Source organism: Trichechus manatus, unplaced genomic scaffold (genome assembly GCF_000243295.1).
Source record: "Trichechus manatus latirostris isolate Lorelei unplaced genomic scaffold, TriManLat1.0 scaffold00232, whole genome shotgun sequence".
Classification (NCBI taxonomy): Eukaryota; Metazoa; Chordata; class Mammalia; order Sirenia; family Trichechidae; genus Trichechus; species Trichechus manatus.
Genome location: NW_004444168.1, coordinates 1,497,563 through 1,511,709, shown reverse-complemented (window position 1 = coordinate 1,511,709; position 14,147 = coordinate 1,497,563). Strand labels below are relative to the sequence as shown.

Below are 14,147 nucleotides of genomic sequence, written 5' to 3'. Positions count from 1 at the left end.
TTGTGCCCTTTAGGTCTTCCGTATCTTTGTTGAGTTTCTTTCTAGATGTTTTGTCCTTTACCAAGAGTGGTATGTTGAAGTCTCCTACTATTATTGTGGAACTGTCAATTTCTCTTTTCAGTGGTGTTAGAATTTGTTTAATATATTTTGGATCCCTGTCACTGGGTGTGTAGATGTTTATTATGGTTATGTCTTCATGATGGATCGTCCCTTTAATCATGATATAGTGCCCGTCTTTGTCGTTTATGGTGGATTTTGTTATAAAGTCTTTTATCTGAAGTTAGTATTGCCATTCCTGCTCTCTTGGTAGCTGTTTGCTTGATATATTTTTTCCTGTCCTTTGATTTTTAATAAATTTACATCTTTGTTTCTAAGGTGTGTCTCTTGTAGACAGCATATTGACGGATCCTGTTTTTTGGTCCATTCTGTCACTCTGTCTCTACAGGTGTATTTAGACCATTTACATTCTGTGTAATTATTGATTGGTATGAGTTTATCACTGTCATTTTGTGGTGCTTTTTTTTGTGGAGCTGACATTTTCTTTGTTCCTCTTACTCTCCTGTGCTGAATTCCTTTTGTTTGTGGATTTTTTAAAAATTTCTTTTGTTTTTGTAGGTTTTGTTTTCACTGAGACTTTCTATGTTTTTCTTCTTTGTTTTGATGAGTAGGTTTGTTAACTTTCTTTGTGGTTACCTTGAAATTTACCCTTATCTTCCTAGGTTTGAACTAGCCTACTATTACTGGGTATTGCTTTGACTTCCTCTCCATTAGAAGGTTGTATACCTACACCATTTATACCCTCTTTCATTGTTCTGATGTTGTTTTGATTTACAGATTCACCTCTATGGTTCCCTGTTATAATTCTTTTGGTTTTGGATAGTCCTTGAGAGTTTATTTCCTAGGGTGATATCTGGCTGGTACAATCTTGTGTCCCAGATTTAGCCTGTGCTCTGAGGTTGTTTGTTCTCAGTCTGAAGGACTCCCTTTAATAATTCTTGTAAATTTGGTTTGGTTTTTTACATGGTCCCTTATTTTCTTTTTATCTGGAAATGTCCTAATTTCACCATCATATTTGAATGAGAGTTTTGTAGGATATATATTCTTGGCTGGCGATTTTTTTCTTTCAAGGTTTTATATGTCATCCCATTGCCTTGTTGCCTGCATGGTTTCTGCCAAATAATCTGAGCTTAGTCTTATTATTTCTTCTCTGTATGTGACTTTTCTTTTTTCTCAAGTTGCTCTCAGGATTCTTTTTGTCTTTGGTTTTAGCATGTATGATTATGGTATGTCTTGGTGATTTTCTTTTAAAGTCTATCCTATATGGGGTTTGTTAAGCTTCTTGGATGGTCACCTTTTCATCTTTCATGATATTGGGAAAGTTTTCTGTCAGCAGTTCTTCAATGATCTTCTCTGCATTTTCTGTTTTATCCTCATTCTGGAACTCTGATCACTTGAAGAGTTTTGCTTTCGATTGTATCCTACATAATTCTCAGGGTTGCTTCATTTTTCTTTGTTCTTTTTTCTGATTTTCCCTCCAACATAGTTGTAGCCAAGTGTTTGTCTTCCATCATTTCAAACCTGCTCCTCAGTCTTCTATGACACTGTCCATTTCTGAGATCTTGTTGTTTATCTTTTGGATTTCCAATTGCTGTTTTTGTAGGATTTCTAGTTGTGAATTTATTTTGGCATTTTGTTCCTGTATTATTTTCCTGAATTATTCCATTTTTTTGTCTGTATTTTCCGTGAATTTGTGTGCCTTTTCCATGAATTTCTCTATTTTTTCCTAATTTTTGTCTGCTTTTTGCTTCAACTCTTGGATAGCTCTGAATATTAGAGATTTGAATTCCCTATCAGGTAGTTCTAGTGCCTCTTCTTCTACTGGAAGGTTATCTGGTGTTTTATTTTGAACCCTACTGGAACCATCCTGTCCTGATTTTTATGTGTTTTGATATTTTCTGCTGTCTTTGGGACATTCAGTAGTTATTTTCCTCATTTATTAATTGTAGGTTTGTTTCGTCCTGCTTTTTTGTTTTATTTGGTTATGTCTGAGTAGGTGGGCTCTGCGTTCTTTGTTATTTGCTCGTCTGTGGGCACGATACTTTTCACCTCCTTTTCTAATGGGCAGAGTCTGTACCTTAGCTTTCGTGCAGCAGGGCAGGTCCAGCTGAAGGGGAGTAGCTGGAATGGGTTGTTTGTGATGTGTACTAGGGCCAACAGGGCAGATGCGGGTAGGCCATGCCTGTGCTGCTTGGTGTTGTGATGTTCAGTGCACTGTGCAGGTAGCAGGAAGGAGGGGGAGATTGCGATGTGTGGAGCTAAGATGGGTATGGGAAGGAGGAGAGAGGAACAGGAGCCGAAAAAATGCAAACAAACAAACAAAAAAGAGTGGTAAGGGAGCTTGCCATTGCAGTGGAGAACTGAGAGTCTGAGAAATGGAGAAAAACAAAAAAACAAAAACAAACAAACAAAAAAAAAAGGGTAAAAGGAAATATATAAATAAATAAAAATTAGAAGGAAAAAAAAAAGAAAAGCCCCCTGTGATCCCACCCGTGCGGCTGCGAAGACTGGGAAAGTGGCTCTCAGGCTGTGAAGTACAGCCTGGCTAGAAGGGGTAGAGGTGTCACACAGTTGCAGGCATTCAGGATACAGGAAGAGAAGGTAAGTATAGAGAGATGAGAAACTGAGAAATGAAGAAATACAAAAAGGAAAAAAAGAGAGAAAAGAAAACAAAAAAAGAAAAAAGAAATGCTCCCAGGGATCCCACCATGCAGCTGCGCAGACTGGGTAGTAGCTCCCAAGCCATGCAGTATAGCCCAGCTAGATGGGGCTCCCAAGCCGAGAAAAGAAAAAGAAACAAACAAAACAAAACAGAACAAATCAAAACAAAAACAAAAGCCCCAGGGAACCCACCAGCATGGCAGCAGGAGCCGGGAAGCAGTTCCCCAGTCGAGCAGCATTTCACAGCCTTTCAAGAAGAAGATGTCACATGGAGGCAGGTATTTGAGAGAAAGGAGGGGGAGGTGGTGAGAGGTATGGAAGAAACCAAAAGAAGTGGAAAAAAGCAACATCAGCAACAAACAAATGGCACTCAGGAAGCTAACCAGTGTGGGCAGGTGGAACCCAAATGGCACAGGGTTGAAGCCAGTGCCTCCCGGCCAAGAGACTGGCCGCAGGAAGCAGAGGAGGCCAAGTAGTGGTGAAGAAGGGTGGGAGGTGGGAAAGCATATGTCACTGGTTACTGGTTGTTCTGTCTCCTGCTGGGAGCTCCGTGAAGCTGCGTTAGCTGACAGGGGACTGCCACTCGTAACTCTCCTCACTCTCTGTTCTCGGTCAGTTTCTTACTCCATTCGGTGCTTGGCTGAGTTCTTTATCTCTTCATTTGATGCTTAGGGTTCCAGGATTGACGTTTGTCTCTGTTTGACTTAGCTTTTTGGGTCTTTGCTGTGGAGGGATGGTGTGGTGCTTCTGTCTATAGCCATGTTGCCGCAGCTACCCCTTTTGTTGTTCTTGACTCTTGTAAATACACTTCTAACCTGCATTATATTTGTTGCTTTCTTCCTACTTTTCATCTACCTCTAGTTAATATCTTTTTATTACATGAACAACTTTCTATATACTGATGTCACCCAAATTTGTGTGTGTAGATTCAAATTCACTCCTGTATCCAAAATTTTGTCAGTGTTATTTTTTCCCTTCAAATTCCTTTGTGTCATATCTTTGGAGAGCAGATGAAATGAGATTTCACATGTCTCAACTTCATAAATTATTTAGGTTTCCCTTCCTCCTGTGATTCTTGTCACATTGAATGACAGTACCATATTTCCAGGCTAGTGAGTGTCCAACTCCTCATAACAAATTTAGTTCTCCATGTCTTCAATTTATCCTCCCAAGTATCTCCTCAATTTCACATTTGTTTCACTCCCCCGCCCACTGTTCCTTATATTTTGCCCTCATTACGTCTTTATTGGATTGTTATAAAATTCACCCCACCTTAAGCCATCCTCCATATTGTTATTCTCACATTGTGCTTTCCACCTTCCTCAGTGTCACTAAAATTTGAATCCAGACTTCAATGGTAGTCTAAGCAAATGAAACCAACCTTCCCAAAAGAAGATACCTAAAATAGGCAGATAAATTTTTAAAACAAATTCTTTAAAGCCTCAAGGAGTTTACTAGATAGTGGGAATTTCCTGGTAAATGTCTGATAGAAGAAGTAAATAAAAGAGATAAGCTTGGTATAGGGGTCATTTTCTAATCCAGAAGGGATGAGAGGGCTGAGAAGTCATGGGAGGCTAGGGCATAAAAGCTGGACTCCAGAGACTTTCCATGGTGAACCATTCATATTTAAGGTTAAGATCACAAAGAGCTAAACTTTGAGACTGAGGTTTTAATCCAGCTGTTGTGAAGAGTGCAGCCATCTTTGCTTTAACTGGATGCCCAGAATATCTCAAGTCCTAAAATTTCATTTCATGGAATGGAAGAATTAACAATGTGAAAATATCAATATTACCCAAAGTGATCTATACATATAATGCGATCCCAGTGCAAATTCCAACAACATTCTTTACCGAAATGGAAAAACAACAACAACAAAATATATCACCAACTTTACATGGAAAAGAAAGAGACCTTGAATAGCCAAAGCAATATTGAAGAACAAAGTAGGAGGCCTCATACTCTCTGATCTAAAAACATCCTGTACAGCCACAGTAATCAAAACAATCTGGTACTGGTTCAACGACAGACACATAGATCGATGGAATAGAACCGAGAACCCTGAAATAAATCCATTTATCTATGGGCAGCTGATTTTCGACAAGATGTCAAAGTCAATTCAATGGGGGGAGAATCAGACTCTTTAACAAATGGTTTTGGCAAAACTGTATATTCATTTGCAGAAAAATGAAACAGTATCCATACTTCACACCATACACGAAAACTAACTCAAAATGGATCAAAGACCTAAATTTTATAGATAAAACTATGAAGTTCCTGGAAGATAACATACGGACAAAACTATGAGACATTTTTTTTCAGAAATAGATTACCAAACACAACTACAAATGCACGAAAACATAAGACAAGTTAGATAACTGAGACCTCCTAAAAATTACGTACTTATGCCTATCAAAAAATTTTATCAAAAGAGTAAAAAGAGAACCTACAGATTGGGAAAAAGTCTTTGGGAATGATATATCTAGTAAGGGTCTAATCTCTAAAATATACAGAAAACTTCAACAACTCAATAACAAAAAGACAAGCAACCCAATTAAAGAATGGGCAAAGGACATGAACAAACACTTTACCAAAGAGGACACTGAAACAACCGACAAACACATGAAAAGATGCTCGCGATCACTAGCCATCAGAGAAATGCAAATCAAAACTACAGGGAGATACCATCTCACTCATACAAAAATGGCACTGATCAAAAAAACAGGAACTAACAAATGCTGGCAAGGTTTCAGGGAGACTGGAACCCTGCTCCACTACTGGTGGGATTGTTAATTCGTTCAACCACTATGGAAAATGGTATGGCACTTCCTCGAAAAGCTAGAAATAGAAATACCCTATGATCCAGCAATCTCACTCCTATGTGTATACCCTAGAGAAGTAAAAGTACTGACAGGAACAGATATATGCACACCTATGTTCATTGCAGCATTATTTACAAAAGCAAAAAGATGGAAACAATCTAACCACCTGTCATGGATTGAATTGTGTCCCCCCAAAATATATGTCAACTCGGTTAGGCCATGATTCCCAGTATTGTGTGGTTGTCCTCCATTTTGTGATTATAATTTTCTTTTGTGTTGTAAATCCTAATCTCTGTCTGTGGTTAATGAGGCAAGATTAGATTATGTTAAAGAGGATTAGGGTGGGATTTAACACCCTTACTAAGGTCACATCCTTGATCTAATGTAAAGGGAGTTTACCTGGGGTGTGTCCTGCACCATCTTTTATCTTATAAGAGATAAAAGGAAAGGAAAGCGAGCAGAGAGGAGCGGGACCTCGTACTACCACGAAAGCAGTGCAGGGAGTAGAGCGTGTCCTTTGGACCCAAGATCCCTGCTCTGAGAAGTTTCCAGTCCAGCAGAAGATTGATGAGAAGGACCTTCCTCCAGAGTCAACAGAGAGAGAAAGCCTTCCCCTGCAGCTGATGCCCCGAATTTGGACTTTTAGCCTACTTTACTGCTAGGAAATAAACTTCTGTTTGTTAAAGCCATCCACTTGTGGTATTTCTGTTATAGCAGCACTAGATGACTAAGATACCGCCCATCCACAGATGAATGTATAAACAAACTTTGATACATACACGCAGTGGAATACTACACAGCCATAAATAATAATGATTAGTTATGTAAATATACCATAATGTGGATGAACCTGGAGGACATTATGCTGAGTGAAACAATCACAAAAGGACAAATGCTGTATGACTTCAGTATTATAAAAAGACAACAACAGGTATACATACAGAAAGCAACATTCTATGGTAGTTATCAGGGATGGGAGGAGAGGGAAGCGGAATCACTTTCTAGATAGAAGACACTTGTCAGTTTTAGTAATGGGTAAGTTCTCACTCGTCTATGCCAATAAATTTGGAAGAGAGCTACCAGGCCAACAGACTGGAAGAGATCCGTATTTATGCCTATTTCCCAGAAAGGTGATCCAACCGGATGCAGAAATTATTGAACAATATCATTAATATCACACACAAGTAAAATTTTGCTGAAGATCATTCAAAAGCAGCTGCAGCAGTATATCAACAGCGAACTGCCAGAAATTTAGGCTGTGTTCAGAAGAGGACATGGAACCCGGAATATCACTGCTGATGTGAAATGGATCCTGGCTGAAAGCAGAGAATATCAGAAAGACGTTTACCTGTGTTTTATTGACTATGCAAAGGCATTCGACTGTGTGGATTATAACAAATTATGGATAACATTGAGAAGAATGAGAATTCCAGAACACGTAATTGTGCTCATGAGGAAGCTGTACATAGATCAAGTGGCAGTTGTTTGGACAGAACAAAGGGATACTGTGTTGTTTAAAGTCAGGAAATGTGTGCATCAGGGTTGTATCCTTTCACCATACCTATTCAATCTGTATGCTGAGCAAATAATCTGAGAAACTGGACCATATGGAGAAGAACAGGGCATCAGAATAGGAGGAAGACTCATTAACAACCTGTGTTATGCAGATGACACAACCTTGGTTGCTGAAAGTGAAGAGGACTTGAAGCATTTATTGATAAAGATCAAAGACCACAGTCTTCAGTATGGATTACACCTCGATATAAAGAAAACAAAAATCCTCACAACTGGACCAATAAGCAATGCCATGGTAAATGGAGAGAAGATTGAAGTTGTCAAGGATTTCATTTTACTTGGATCCATAATCAACACCCATGGAAGCAGCAGTCAAGAAATCAAACAATGTATTGCACTGGGCAAATCTGCTGCAAAAAAACTCTCTAAAGTGTTGAAAAGCAAAGATAGCACCTTGAAGACTAAGGTGTGTCTGACCCAAGCCATGGTATTTTCAATTGCATCATATGCATGCAAAAACTGGACAATGAATAAGGAAGACCAAAGAAGAATTGACGTCTTTGAATTGTGGTGTTGGCAAAGAATATTGAATATACCATGGACTGCCAAAAGAATGAACAAATCTGTCTTAGAAGAAGTACAACCAGAATGCTTCTTAGAAGCAAGGATGGCGAGACTACGTCTTACACACTTTGGACATGTTGTCAGGAGGGATCAGTCCCAGAGGAAGGACATCATGCTTGGTAAAGCACAGTGTCAGCGAATAAGAGGAAGACGCTCAAGGAGATGGATTGACACAGTGGCTGCAACAATAGGCTCAAGCATAACAACGATTGTGAGGATGGCACAGGACTGGCCAGTGTTTCGTTCTGTGGTACATAGGGTCTCTATGAGATGGAACCGACCTGATGGCACGTAACAGCAACAACAAGAACACAATACTGAATACAGGTGAAGTCAGCACAACTTGACCAAGGTAAAAGATGACACTCAGAAGTATGGAAGAATAAGGGATAATTTTGGTAAAAGCCACAAAATATACACTTTTACGACGACGGTAATAATAGCCAGAAAGTATGTGTGTGGTTACATAGGGTAGATATGTATGCTTATATATGTTTAGGTAAGCTCATATGAGTATACGTGTGTATGCAAAGGTGGTTTTGTAGACAAATATATATACATATTTGTGTGTGCTGTATATATATTCATATATAAAATAAAGCACATGGGGGCACCGTCATGGATACTTCCTAAACATATCCAAACACCTCGCAGGATTAGGTTACTGGGTTTGAGGGTTTAGGACCATAGTCTTCGGTGAGTTGGCATAACATAGCTTATAATGTTCTATATCATAGTTTGGTGAGTAGCGCCTGGGGTCTTAAAAGCTTGCAAGCAGCCATCTGAGATATGTTATTGGTCTCTACATGTCTGGAGCAAAAGAGAAAGAAGGAAACCAAAGACTCAAAGAAGAAACTAGTCTACAGGACTAATACTCTACAGGAAACATGGCCTCATCTACCTTGAGACTAGAAGAAGTAGGTGGTGCGCAGCTATGACTACCGACTTTTCTGACCAGGGACACAATAGATGGTCCTGGATAGAATGTGAAAAAAATGTAGAACACAACTCAAATTCCTAAAAAAGTCCAGATTTACTGGACTAGTATGGCCTAGAGTAACCCCGAGACTATCACCCTGGGATACCCTTTAAACTTGGAACACAAACCACTTTCGGAAGTCCTCTATCAGCCAAAAGACAGAATGGCTCAGAAAATAATATCACCCATGGCTAACTATGCTCCTCTAAACAATCATCTAAATGAGACCTAACAGTCTACATTTACACTAGACCAAAGATCAGAAGGTAAGGGGGAAACAAGACAGCCAGAATGGAAATAATGAGAATGCTGATACATTGTGAAAAGTGTAATCAATGTCACTGAATAATATGTATAGAAATTGTTACCTGAGAACTTAATTTGCTAAATAAATTTTCTCCAAAATCACTCTCTTCCTTTAGAGGCCACTCTTCCATCTTCCCTCAACCTCATGGAGTTTTTTGATTCTGTATATGATATCCCCACCTTCTCTGCCTGGGGCTGTATACTCCTGACCCTGCTTAAATTTCTTCTTTTTTGTGAAGCCTTCCATTAATCTTCCAGGTCTAGTAATCGACTCTTTTCTGTGCTTCCAATAGCACCCTCTATTACAGTGGCATCACTAGGGTTGGTGTCACCGCCCCCTCCCCCTTCTGCCCATGGACGACATTTCGTATCAGACCATACAGAATCCTCAGTAATGTTTTTTGTACTAATGTAAATCATAATTCCCTGGCTATGCAAAGTGCCTCCCTGCCCTGTAAAACCACAGCACAGGCGGGGCTGGTGGGTGATGAGTTCCTTCCCCGGGGTTACGGAGTCCGAGCTCGCGTGAGAAGCTCGACATCTGAGCCCGGAGGTCACGGGGCCGGAAGGCCAGAGAAGCCAGTGGACGGGCCCTGGCCCCCGGAGCCCGGGCGCCTGACAGGACTTTGCTCTCCTGGACCAACGGGCGGGAATGGATGGCGGAACGGAGTCCCGAAGAGTGCTCTCTAGCGGCTCCGCGCCGCTTCTACGGCCACCTTAGGCATGCTGCAACCTACGGGTACCTCCACCCCAGAGTCACTGGCTTTCGAGTTTCCCTTTGTTGCACAGGCTTAGCTAGCTCTTTGGCGGGGCAGAGAAATCCCGCAGCTGCGCAGCTAGCTCCGGGTGGCAATGCAAAGGGTTAGAGTGAAGCCACCGGGCCCAGAAGGGGAAGGAGAAGAGGCCCTGGGGCAGAGGGCTCTTCTAGCGCCTTGAGGCGCTCTGCACCGACACCCCCTCCCCACCCCCGCCAGGCTAGCGTGCGTGCGTCTGGCACATCCCTCTAGGGGCAGCGGTCACGCGGCCCATCCCCACCCCAGTTGGGGTGGGGCGCCCTGCCTGGAGTTGCGGGAGAAAATTCCGAAGGCCGCCCAACTCGAACGCCCATCGCGGGTCACGGCACCGTCACACGAGGGAGGAGGGCAGTCCGGGGTGGGGTTCTTAAAGGGCCAGTCTCCCACGGGCCGTGAGGTGGAGGAAGATGAGCCGCTGAGCCAGTCCTCTGAGGCCTGGCAGGAGCGCTGTGGCTGCGCTATTGGGGGCGGGTGGGGGAGGGGAAGAGGGCGGTGCAAAGGGCCCAGGCATGCGTGTGGAGGTGGGCTCCTGCTTGCAGGTGGGCACCTGTGTGTCCACGTTTGGACCCCGCCTGTGGCAGGACACGCAGCCCCATGCCGCCCCGCAGGCCTGGCTGGCTGCCTCGCACGCTGTCACTCCCTCTGACAGTGTCATTCGGTGCTCTCTGCAACCCTCCTGCCCTCCCCCAGTTATGCTGCAGCTGTATTACATGATGACAATGTTAAACTTTACCTGCACCCTACTTTGGACGTGTTACCAGGGGGGGACTAGTCCCTGGAGAAGGACATCACACTTGGTAAAGTACAAAACCCAAACCCGCTGCCATTCAGTCGATTCCGATCCATACTGATCCTATAGGGCAGAGTAGAACTCCTCCATAGGGTTTCCAAGGAGCTTCTGGTGGATTCAAACTGCTGACCTTCTGGTTAGCAGCCAAGCTCTTTAACCACTGTGCCACCAGGGCTCCTGGTAAAGTAGAGGGTCAGTGAAAATGAGGAAGACCCTGGACAAGTTGTATTGACACAGTGGCTGCCACAATGGGTTCAAAGATAGCAATGATTGTGAGGGTGCACAGGACCTGGCAATGTTTCGTTCTGTTGTACCTAGGGTCACTATGAGTTGGATCCGACTATAGAGCACCTAACAACAGCATAAAATACAATTCCTTTCTGCCTGACCTTTGTGATGCTTTCAGATCTTACAGTCAAGACCATTCTCCTATTATAAGATTCCCTTCCCCTTATTGCAATAATCCTTTCAAATAAAGTTTCTCCTTACCTAAATCCGGATTTGTTTTTGACAATACAAATGATCAAAATGTTTCTCAATATTCTCATTTCCCCCAGATTTGTAGCTTTGATTTTTGAACAGTAATCATGTCAAATACATATTTGTGTTCTTAGCATGTCATACTCTCCCTGTGTCTTTGACTCTGCTCCCTCTGCCTGCTTTCATCAATTTCTACTCCTATTTTAGTCTCTGGGCCTGTTGTTGTATCTCTGTCTATGCCATTTCCCTCCTTCTTTTTCACTTACCCGTATGCTTGAGGCCAAGCTCCTGTCTTCAGGTTGCTCCAGAGAGACCTGAATATAGAGTAAGTTCCTTCCCTGAATCCAGCAGGCTGGTGACTCACAGCTCCAGCCCAGGCTCTGTCTGCTTTTGTGGCAGAAAAACATGAATGTATCCTTGAGTCAGGGTGTGAAAAAATGGTTTCAGTTTCGTTTTTACTTTTTTTCTTCCTTTTAAAGAAATCTTGGTGATTAAAAGGAAACCTGTTAATTTTTATTGTGATTCATGGGCTTCAAAATTACTGCAAATAGAAAACAAATAGAATCTCTGTGTGTAAATCAGAGAGAGAAAAAGAGAGAGAGAGACTATGTGTGTATATATCTTTATTCACTGAGAAACAGTTTTAATTCTGCTGGAATCCAGATTTTTGCGGGTCCATTGAGTTGGGGTAACCCATTGCTCTTGAATGTCCTTTTGAAACTTGAGCCATGAAGAAACTGGTTTCTAAAAGTCACTTTGCAATCAAACAAATGGTCTAGATAAATTAGCAAAGACCATTTTGCCTTAGTCATCCTGCTCTTTTAAAAGAATTATGTACGTGCAGTTTTGATTACAGAAACTCCAAGGCCAGACTAGAGTTATGTTTTAGGTTAATCAGTAGTTATTTTAATTGCTCTTCAAGACAATGCTGTTTGAAATCCTTCCTGACCACAAATTGATTATCAGTTCTTTTCTGGCCCTTTTTCCATGGCAATGTTAATAAGATGAGGTATAAGCGTCTTTGGAGGCTCTCTTATCTTCGAAACATTTTTGATTCTGTAGTCAAAATGCTACCCCAATTTGCAAATCATGTATTCAATAAACTTTAATCAATTTCTAGTATTAGCTTAATATGCTTTTTGTTTTAACACCATGGTGAGAGTGGGGTGATCTCAGGAAGGATAAAGCACTTGGCAGAAGCAGGATAGGGAAGCACAAAAACAATCCTAGAGAAGAGACTGGGACACAGGGTTGTCGTCCTCAGGGGAAGTGCTTTAACTTCTCTTATTGTTCCCTTTCTCAGCGCCACAGGACAAAGAGAGAAGCACGTTCCCGCTGCTAATGAAATTTGTTAGTTTTTCTTTCCTGTAAAGACCTTTATGCTAGAATTAGTTTCAAGACTTGAAGCTCTGTTTTTTTTTTTTTTAATTATTATTATTTAATATAGTAGTTTGTTTGAAAACTAAGATTCCAACATTGTGTTAGCTGATTTGGATGATTCAGCACTAAAGCGGGCTGAACTCTTACTTAAAAGTGTGTTCTGTGAAGATCTGTAAAAGCATACTACGTGTTTATGGTGACAGAGAGAATCTCACTGTTCTCTTATCGTTTATATTAGGGCTTTTTCATAATGTTATTTCTGACAGTTTTTTCTCAAACCTAAATCCAGTGTAAAGGCATTTTGTTTCGTTGATTATTGTCTTTCTACATAAAATAATTCAATGTAAGAATGCCTGTAGAACAGTATCCCCTGTCCCATTGTTATTCTTCTATTTCAAACTTTTATTGTCATTGTTGTCAGTGATGCCCCAAAGGGTTTCCTGGGCTGTAATCTTTACAGAAGCACATTGCCAGGTCTTTTCTCTTGCAGAGCAGATGGTGGGTTTGAACCATAGACCTTTTGGTTAGCAGCCGAGTGCTTAGCCATTGCGCCACTAGGGCTCCTTTTATTGTCATACACACATGGATTCTTCCAGGTGAACTTCATACTTGTTTAGTGAAGTCCCTCTAGAAACCCTACACCTCTCTGCCTATATTCTCTCTCCCACTCCCACTACACCTGCACAGCTTCACCTGCATGGCTCTACACTGAGCCCTTCTCTTGCTATGTTCCCGTGGCCCTTATTCCACACTTTGCTAGTGCCCCTATCTCATGGTGCTGTATTGTAGTTGTCTATCTAATGTCTCCCATCCCCTAAACCTCAAACATCCCACCTCCCAATGCTCCTTCTTCTTGTGAGTATTCTGTCTTTGTTGTTGTTGATGTTAGGTATCATTGGGTCTTTCGACTCATAGTGACTCCATGTGACAGAGGAGAACTGCCCAATGGGGTTTCCTAGGCTGTAATCTTTACAGAAGCAGATTGCAGGATCTTTCCCCCATGGAGCTGCTGGGTGGGTTCAAGCCGTCAACCTTTGGTTAGCAGCTGAGTGCTTCTGTCTTATTCATCTTTATATCTCTAGTTCCAGTCACCCAAAACCCCAAATCGAACCCTCTGCCATCGAGTTGATTCCGACTCTTAGCAACCCTGTAGGGCAGAGTAGAACTGCCCCATAGCATTTCCAAGGCTGTCAATCTTCATGGAAGCAGACTGCACATCTTTCTCCCATGGAGTGGCCAATGGGTTCAAACTGCTGATCTTCTGGTTAGCAGCTGAGTGCTTAACTACTGTGCCATGATGATGAAGAAATGTGACGACTGACTAGGGATTTTAGCATATCTGTCTGAGCTAGTTAAGGAGCCTTGGTGGTGCTAGGCTGCTAACCGAAAGGTCGGCAGTTCAAAGCCAACAGCCACTCTGCAGGAGAAAGATGTGGTAGACTGCTTCCGTAAAGATTTTCTGCCTTGGAAACCCTATGGGGCAGTTCCAGTCTGTTCTATAGAGTTGCTTTGAGTTGGAATTGACTCTATGGTAATAGGTTTTAGCTTTTATTATGTGGGGATATTTATAACTATTACAGCAAGTTGACATGAAACGCAAAGTCAACATAGTAGGGATGGCAAGGGAAAAAAAAAAGCACGGAAAAAAATCAAACACATGGAAACTGAACAACACCTTGCTCAAAAACTACTGGCTTATAGAAGAAATTAAGGATGGAATAAAGAAATTCATAGAATCAAAT

At 41.7% G+C, this 14,147-nt stretch overlaps 1 protein-coding gene across 1 annotated transcript in view; it reads right to left on the bottom strand.

Moving 5' to 3' along the window:
* Positions 1-11,422, bottom strand: part of LOC101345508 (interferon-induced very large GTPase 1-like) — a 28,424-nt gene extending 17,002 nt beyond the window's left edge. Inside the window, 1 exon segment of the mRNA XM_012559267.2 lies at positions 11,292-11,422. The gene's annotated coding sequence lies outside the window, so the exon portion shown is untranslated.
* Between the last annotated feature and the right edge of the window lie 2,725 nt (positions 11,423-14,147).